A 7,896-nucleotide genomic window follows, 5' to 3' on the forward strand; every position below is an offset into this window, starting at 1 on the left:
AAAAATTGTAAAAGCCATTTTGAAAATGTTTATTGTGCCGTCATTAAAAACGTAAATATATTAAGGGATTAACGATAGTAAATTTGTCCAGAATAATAGATCTATTGATAAACTACAATCACATCATAGACAATAAAGATGAAGATGAATAGGAAGACTTTTGTAATATTTCCAGGTAAAAATGTTGTAAATATTTTCAATTAAATGCATAGACTTTAAACGACTAACAGGGCAAGGCTCAGGTAAATTTAATAAAATATGCAAATAAATGCCCGAAGTGTCAAAAAATGCAAATTTTACGAATTCTCAAAAAAATGTATTAAAATGCAAGTTGCGCTTTAATAATGACTATAATGAAGTGAAGGTTTTAAATAGGTCTAACTAACTTTTTAAATAGGTCGTTTTAATATATTCTACTATAAAAATGAAAATATTTTTATTTATAACCAATATTTCGATATTTAAATTAAAAAAAAAAACAAAAAGTAATTGGAGGCGCCGGGCATCGATCCCGGTACCTCTCGCATGCTAAGCGAGCGCTCTACCATCTGAGCTACGCCCCCATTGATACTTATAAATAAATAATGTGTAGCAAGCCCAGTCAAGTAAATTTATGCATCCACTTTTATTTTACCAAATTTTATGTATCCACAAGTTTGTAAAGTATAGTAAGGAGAAAATATTTTTGAAAGAAATTTATTTTATTTTTATTTAAAAATAAGTATCGGTTTACCTTATGTAATTAAAAAAAATTTAATAGAGAATGGCAATAAAACACATTATTACTGTATTAACCCGGCGTCACCCAGGTGAAAAATGTGTTTATAATAACCCAAGTGGGATATTATTGACCCCATTTAAAATTGATTGGAAAAACTCAACAAACGTTTCGAACACGAATTTATTTTTTAATATCTTATTTGACTATCTAAGTTTTCATAAATAACAGCAGTTTTTACCACTGGATTAAATTTGGCCGCGTATTAGGTAAAATTTACAAAATAATGAAATTCCTACAAACAAAAAACACTAGATACATAAAAAATTCACAAACAAAAGATAATGATCCAAAATAAGAGATTTTCCAAAAAAGTTTTTTAAAAAGTTTCAAATAAAAATATAAAAAAGCAGGACATTGGATATCCAAGCTTGAAAAAAGTTAGGAGTCCCGGAACTGGATACATTCGTCGCAAACGCGATGAAGGTGATCTAAACAATAAAAATTTTGGCATTGATCCCACGTTTGCTTAGTTTTCCGGTCAGATTTTCTGGAACACTTTTGACACCGTCGACGTCCCGTGCGTTGGTTTTTCGATGGAGCTTGGTCACTTTCTCCCAAAACGAACTATTTTGGATCGTAAATGTTTTGTAAGTCGCGGATTACTTTTTCGTTCTTCCATAATTGGCGTAACTAATGCTAATCCCAGATCTTCCAGGAATATACGAGTTTCTTTGAATACTGACGTCACTAGTGTTTGTTCTGTAAATTATCTGGCTGTTGATTCCAGCTGTGTCCATTAATGAAAAAAATATCCTTAGTGGCCACCTTCTACAATTACGAGCTACATTGTAACTTCCTGTCAACTAATTCACCGTCCCAACCCCTTCTTTTGTAAAGTTATAGAAACTTATTATTTCTTGTAAAAGTTTCTCGCCGGTAGATTTATCTATTTCATCATCGTGATGAAGTGATGATAATAAAATTACGTTTTTCCCTTTTTTGGTACAAAAGATACCATATTTATATTTTCCTGAAATCCAAATACCGAGGACTGTGGTTGTCTGTTTTTAATCTGTATAAATTCTGGGGAAATCTCTCGCTTGTTTTTCCTCAGAGTTCCTACTGAAGTTAAACTATGTCGTTCACGCAAAATTTTCACAAGTTCGTAAGAGGTATACCAATTATCGAAAGTAATACTTCGATTTTTACCAGAAATCAGTCTTTGGACAATATCAATAGGTTTATTGCTTATTTGGTACGGCCCATCTGGCTGGGTCCCTGCATAAATTTCCATATAAAAATCATAAAAATACGGGAGTCTACTAGAGCCTGAATTTTTATTCCGTATTTCGCGGGTTTGTTCGGAATATACTGCTGGAATGAGCAACGCCCACGAAAAGACTCTAACTTCTCGTCAATAGTCAAGTAGTGTCCTGGTGAGTAAGTTTGTTGACAATTTGCGACAAATTTGTCAAAAACTGCTTTAATAGGAGCCAACTTATCAGATTGTTGACTTTGTTGTCGATTGTCTACATTATCGAAACGTAAGCACTGCAATAGATGTAATCAATAGATGTAAATCTATTGAGTGCCATCACTGAACGAAATATATCGATTCCTGTAGCATTTGTTCGCCAAAGGTCTTTTAGATTACGATGACCATTTCTATATACACCCACTAAGTAGAGAAGGCCAAATAATGTCTTTAATTCAACAACACTGGTCCTGCTACAATATGCTTTGTCTTTGTAGGCTAACGCTTTTTTATCTATCAATACATTGGTGCAGACCGTGACACTTTCAAGAATTTCTTCATAAAAAAAAATAAGCCAGCAATCTAAAAGAGTCTTAGCGTTTTTAGCATATGGTTTATATCCTGGTTAGTTCAAAATTATGTTCTCTGTCCTCGTTCTAACTGCTTTATTATATTTTCTCCGTTTAGTTTTGGAATCCCCACCTAAATAATAACGATATTTTTGATCTTCTTTTCGCTTATTTTCAGATTCCAACACTTCTAGTTCCTCAATTGCTTTATTTTGTTTACCATCAGAGTGATTACTTATGTGATCAATTTCGTTTTCATCGTCGGAGTCCATAATTTCGTACTCATCATCTTCGAGTTCCTGCCAAAGTGCCAATAGTTTGGCTTGTTCTTTCTCGTAATTCGTTCTAGAGAAAAAAGTTTATATGTACAACAAATAACGCCACGAATTAAAATTGTGTCTTCGTCACCCAGTTGGGGTCTAATCGGATTGCAGAACACTGTACTCATTTTGACGATCAACTTACAACTGAAATTGGTTCAGAATACCCAACGGCAACGGCAATGTTTTATAGGAAGCTATAGTCAACCAATAAAACATCCGTGTATTAACCATATAATTATGCTAGTTCTAAGCGTGTTGGGGGTACCATTAGACCCCACCTGGTGACGCCGGGTTAATGTATTATACATTATTTTCGTGGTTGCTACGTTGCGTTGGCAGATCATTGGTGTAAATATTACCCCAAATGAGGAAAAATACTTCCTAAGACAACGCATTACTCTGGTTCCTCCACGATTCTTCTGTCCTTGTAATTATAGGTAGGAACAATTTTTTTTTATGCAACGTACCTACCCATGAATCTGTTTGTAACGTGAAAAAATATGAGATTGTAGCATTTTTATGGCCTAGGCGATACTTGCCCAGTATCGGAAATAAAAAGGCAATATTTCAAAAGTAAACATATTTATTGTTCACACAAAAATTAATATTCGCAAAATTCCGGGGTTAAAACTCTTTTTTTGTTTTTTCTTTGTTTAAGTATTTTGGTTTGGTTTTTTCTGGCTGGTTACATTTAGTCATTCTATTTGCTCTGCTGCGGTTTTGATTGTCTCTTGTGATTGCTTGAACCTTTTCTCTAAATTAGTTTTATTTATGAATAAAAATCTCACTCTTTTCTTTCATAATTTTCTTTCTAGCCTTGTTTATGGTAGGTGAAATTTTGTCCTTGACAATTTGAAATAAGGAAGGCTTTTCAGGAAGAAGAAGAAGAATTTAGAAGGGCTGGCAGTAGCTAAACATAGAGATATCACAGTAGAGCTACTTGATACCGAAGACATGTATGGCGGAAAAACTGCAACTGTGAAACGCGATTTTAGTGGTTTTTCAGAAGAGGTAGAAAAAATGCATCAAACCTATCTGTTACAGCCAATGGTGGTCCAGATGAAGGCGTTGTTGTGCAGATGACTGTGTGACTATTGGTTTCATTGTCTTCAGAAACGTGAGCTGCAGTTCTAGATCTATAAAAATGGTCTTCTGCAATGGGTACAAACCATAAAGGCAAACCCAGACTTTGCAAGTTCCATCCTACGAATAGCTTGGAAAACTGTTTTAACCAATCAAGCAATGTCTCTTTGGGTTATTTTAGGCATATAATTGTACCAAAAGTGGTATTAATACCGTTGATAAATTATGCGCACAATATGATGTGGCACGTTTTAATAAAAGATGGCCTATGGTTGTTTTGTATAGCCTTTTAAACATTACAGCAATAAATTCCTTTGCTATTTACAATTGTAGCATTCCAAATTCCAGAAAGACCCGACGAAGTTTTGACAAATTTAGAATATAGCCTTATGTACAACCGCCAGAAGAATCGAAGCCAAAATGTCTACTTGTATGTACAAAAGATAATAAGGATTTGACTAAAGGAGATCTGTCGTTTGTATGAAAATATCGTGCCTGTTCAAAGAACTCCGGAAGCAATTGGGAGGTGTGGTGACTATGGATGGAAAAAAATTCGGAAGACGAAATATTTGTGTTTCATTTGTAAAAAGTATCTTTGTTTGAAACATGTAAATCCAATTTGCAATGACTGTAACAATATCCCGGGCTAATTTTATTTATTAATAAAGAAAAGGAAGTCATATTTACGATCAAAAAACGAAAACTGCAATACTTGGGACACATTACAAGAGGCGAAAGATATGAACTGCTTCGAATAATTATGCAAGGGAAAATAGCAGGAAAAAGGTCCATAGAAAGAAGACGAAACTCCTGGCTAAAGAATCTACGGGAATGGTATAGCTGTAGCAACAACGAATTGTTTCGGTCAGCAGTTTCGAAAATACGTATAGCCCTGATGATCGCCAACCTTCGGAACGAAGATGGCACTTGAAGAAGAAGATATTTGTTTACGATAAGTCTTAGTAAATATTGTTTTATTTTTGTTTAAAATAGTTCTTGAAGACTGATACTTTATGTTCTAATGTTAAATTAATTGTAATTTGTTTAGTAAAAAAGAGAATAAGTCAAGCTATTACACAAATTGTGGACTATATTTTGCACTACGAAAATAAACATTTTAAATAAACAAAATAGTTCAATAATAATACATAATGTTCAAAAAAACAAACAACGCATTATTTTATTGAAATTTGAACAAAATGTATACAGTGGACTATTTTTATCAGCTGTATAGTAGACCGTGTGCGACTACTGATACACAAAATTATACTGAGTCTACTGAAAGGTTTTAAGAAAGTTAATACTTTTTATTATAAAGTGGTAAATCTATGCTATCAAGCACATACTATTGGCAGTACTATTCTATTTTTTATATCGTATTGTGTGTAATAAATCAATAGTAACCCTTTGTGTTTTATTTGGACTGTATGTATATTATTAAAAAAATATTTTTTATGTATAAATCTATTTTGGAGTTTTACTAGCCTAACATTGATTTCAGTAAGCAAAAATTCTTTAAAACTGAAATACATAAAATATATACATTATGATAAACCAACGCGCTGCATTCATTTTACATATTACCATAAATAATTTGCCATATTTATGGATGTTTTTAAACCATTTCTTATGCAAAAAAATTCCAATTTTAATCATAAGTAATTGCCCAATCAGACATAGAAAAACAAAAAAAAAACACGGGGAACAAGATGTTTAATTTTGTAAAAATATTTTCAAGTATTTTAACTGATATCATATATCGTCGGTATACTGCGAAAACCAGGTAAATGACAAATTTTAAAATATTGAGTTAAGTATAACAAAATTCTCAGCTTTTTCCGCTCTACATACAGGTAAAACCCAATAAATGATACGACTTACCATTCAGTAGATAATTTGTGTAATAAACAAAGTTACACCTAACCAACTTTTCATTTTCAAATAAAACAATATATCGCTACTTACTTCCATAAAATTAAAGTTCTGTTGCTTAACAAAGTAAGCCCACATATATTATTATGCCGGACAACAATATATTTCTACTACTGCATACCATATTCAGTAAAAAGGTGATAAGTATCTTTATTACATTTTACGTGTATGTTTTATTAAAATTTTTCTTTCATATCGACTAGTAAAAATCTTTAAGTACACTTACTTCATTTTACCTGAAAACGGTAAACGGTAAGTTAAAATTAAGAAATGATTACTAAGCTAAAACCATAAATGATCTTAATGGTGTTAAGTTGAAAGGTTAGGTATGCTAAAATTAAGCAGATTATTAAATAAAATTGCTTGTCTTCTATATTTTTGGCTAGGAAAAAAGGCTTTTGGCTTCATATAAATGACTGTGGGCAGAAGAAACTGGAAGGTGTTAGCGAAATTACATATCGAAGAATATTCTCTAACGACTATAATTTAAGCTTTTTTGTTCCTAAAAAAGATCAATGTTTAGTAAGTAATAAATATGATAGGGCTAATCCAACTGACAAATCGAATCGAAGACAGTTACAGAGAACATCAGAAAAGAAAAGAAGTATGTAATCTAGAAAAGATCTAATGAACAACGGGATTTTGTTTCAATTACTGTCGATCTACAGGCCGTACTACAGATTCCAAGCGGATTGACTGGACAACTATATTATTCTCGAAAATTATGCGTCTATAATTTGTGTGTATATGAAGTCGCATTACCAAATGCTGTTTTGCCTGGTCAGAAATTAACGGTAGACGAGGAAGTTCTAAAATAGGAAGCATTATACTCCACTACTTATCAAAATGTGTTACAGAATATGTAAGTGAAATAAGTTTGTTTTCTGATACCTGCAGAAGACAGAATCGTAATCAGCATGTTGCAGCCTTACTATTGCTGTGTATGTTGCTGTATATTGCAGCTTACAGTAGGATGTTCAAAACATGGACCATTTAAATATTATTGAACACAAATTTTCCGAGTCTGGACATTCCTATATGGAAGTTGGCTCTATGCATAGTAGTATCGAAACCGCTAAAAAACACAGATGTATCTATGGGATGCCAGATTACTTGTCTGTTTTTCAAAATGCAAGAGGAACTAAAAATATCATGGTTGATGATAAAAAAGCATGTATAGAACCATACAGATGTAAAGAATTTTAATACTACGACTTTTATGACTTAAAAAATTTGTCACACACTAAAAAACTAATGTGGTTGAAGATAAAAAGAATGAGATTCGTGAAAGGAGAAACAAACAGAATCTATTTTAATTATGACACGTCAACAACAAGTTATCAACTAATACAAGCGACTTGAAGAACTTAAGCGACTTTATGATGCACATTTGCCAATTAGCATAGGAAAAAAGAGAGATTTGGTACAGCTATGTGATAACGGAGGGATACCAGAGGAATATCACGGGTGGTTTCGTAATTTGGAAACGGGAAATGATGTAACAGACATCTTGCCAGAGCCTGCTTTCAGTGACGAATCGGCCGAGGAAGCCTCATAAAAATATTCTTATTATTATAATATATAATATTGTTTTTATTATAATATTCGAAATAAATTTGTTTTTTCTATAAAATTGCCTTTGCCTATCATTTATATAAATAATAACTATAACTACAAACAGCTGTTAATAAAATTTTCAGGAAAAACCAGTTAAATGTCATAAATATCGACTAATACCTTAAAACATTGCTATTACCTAATAAAAGCCTCATATTTCGATCACAAAACTGAAAAATAATATACTTGGTTTATTATATTTGTGTTAAATATGTTATTTGAAGAGTAACTTATTTATTTAGATTTACAGGTAAAACCAGGTAAGTGATAGCATTTCCAACCTAAATTTAGGTCTAGTCAGATAGGTGTCTCAACTTTTTCAAACTAATGATAGAATATCATTTCAGATATATGCATCTTCCACTAGAATACCTAATATCAAAAACAAGCTGACTG

The 7,896-nt window shown here is 32.2% G+C and overlaps 1 non-coding gene across 1 annotated transcript; it reads right to left on the minus strand.

The window, feature by feature from the left end:
* Positions 1 to 490: 490 nt before the first annotated feature.
* On the minus strand, positions 491 to 563 carry TRNAA-AGC (transfer RNA alanine (anticodon AGC)). Its single transcript has one exon. It is a non-coding gene; the product is annotated as a tRNA-Ala (tRNA).
* Positions 564 to 7,896: the final 7,333 nt, after the last annotated feature.

This window comes from Diabrotica undecimpunctata, chromosome 1 (genome assembly GCF_040954645.1).
Source record: "Diabrotica undecimpunctata isolate CICGRU chromosome 1, icDiaUnde3, whole genome shotgun sequence".
NCBI classification, from domain to species: Eukaryota; Metazoa; Arthropoda; class Insecta; order Coleoptera; family Chrysomelidae; genus Diabrotica; species Diabrotica undecimpunctata.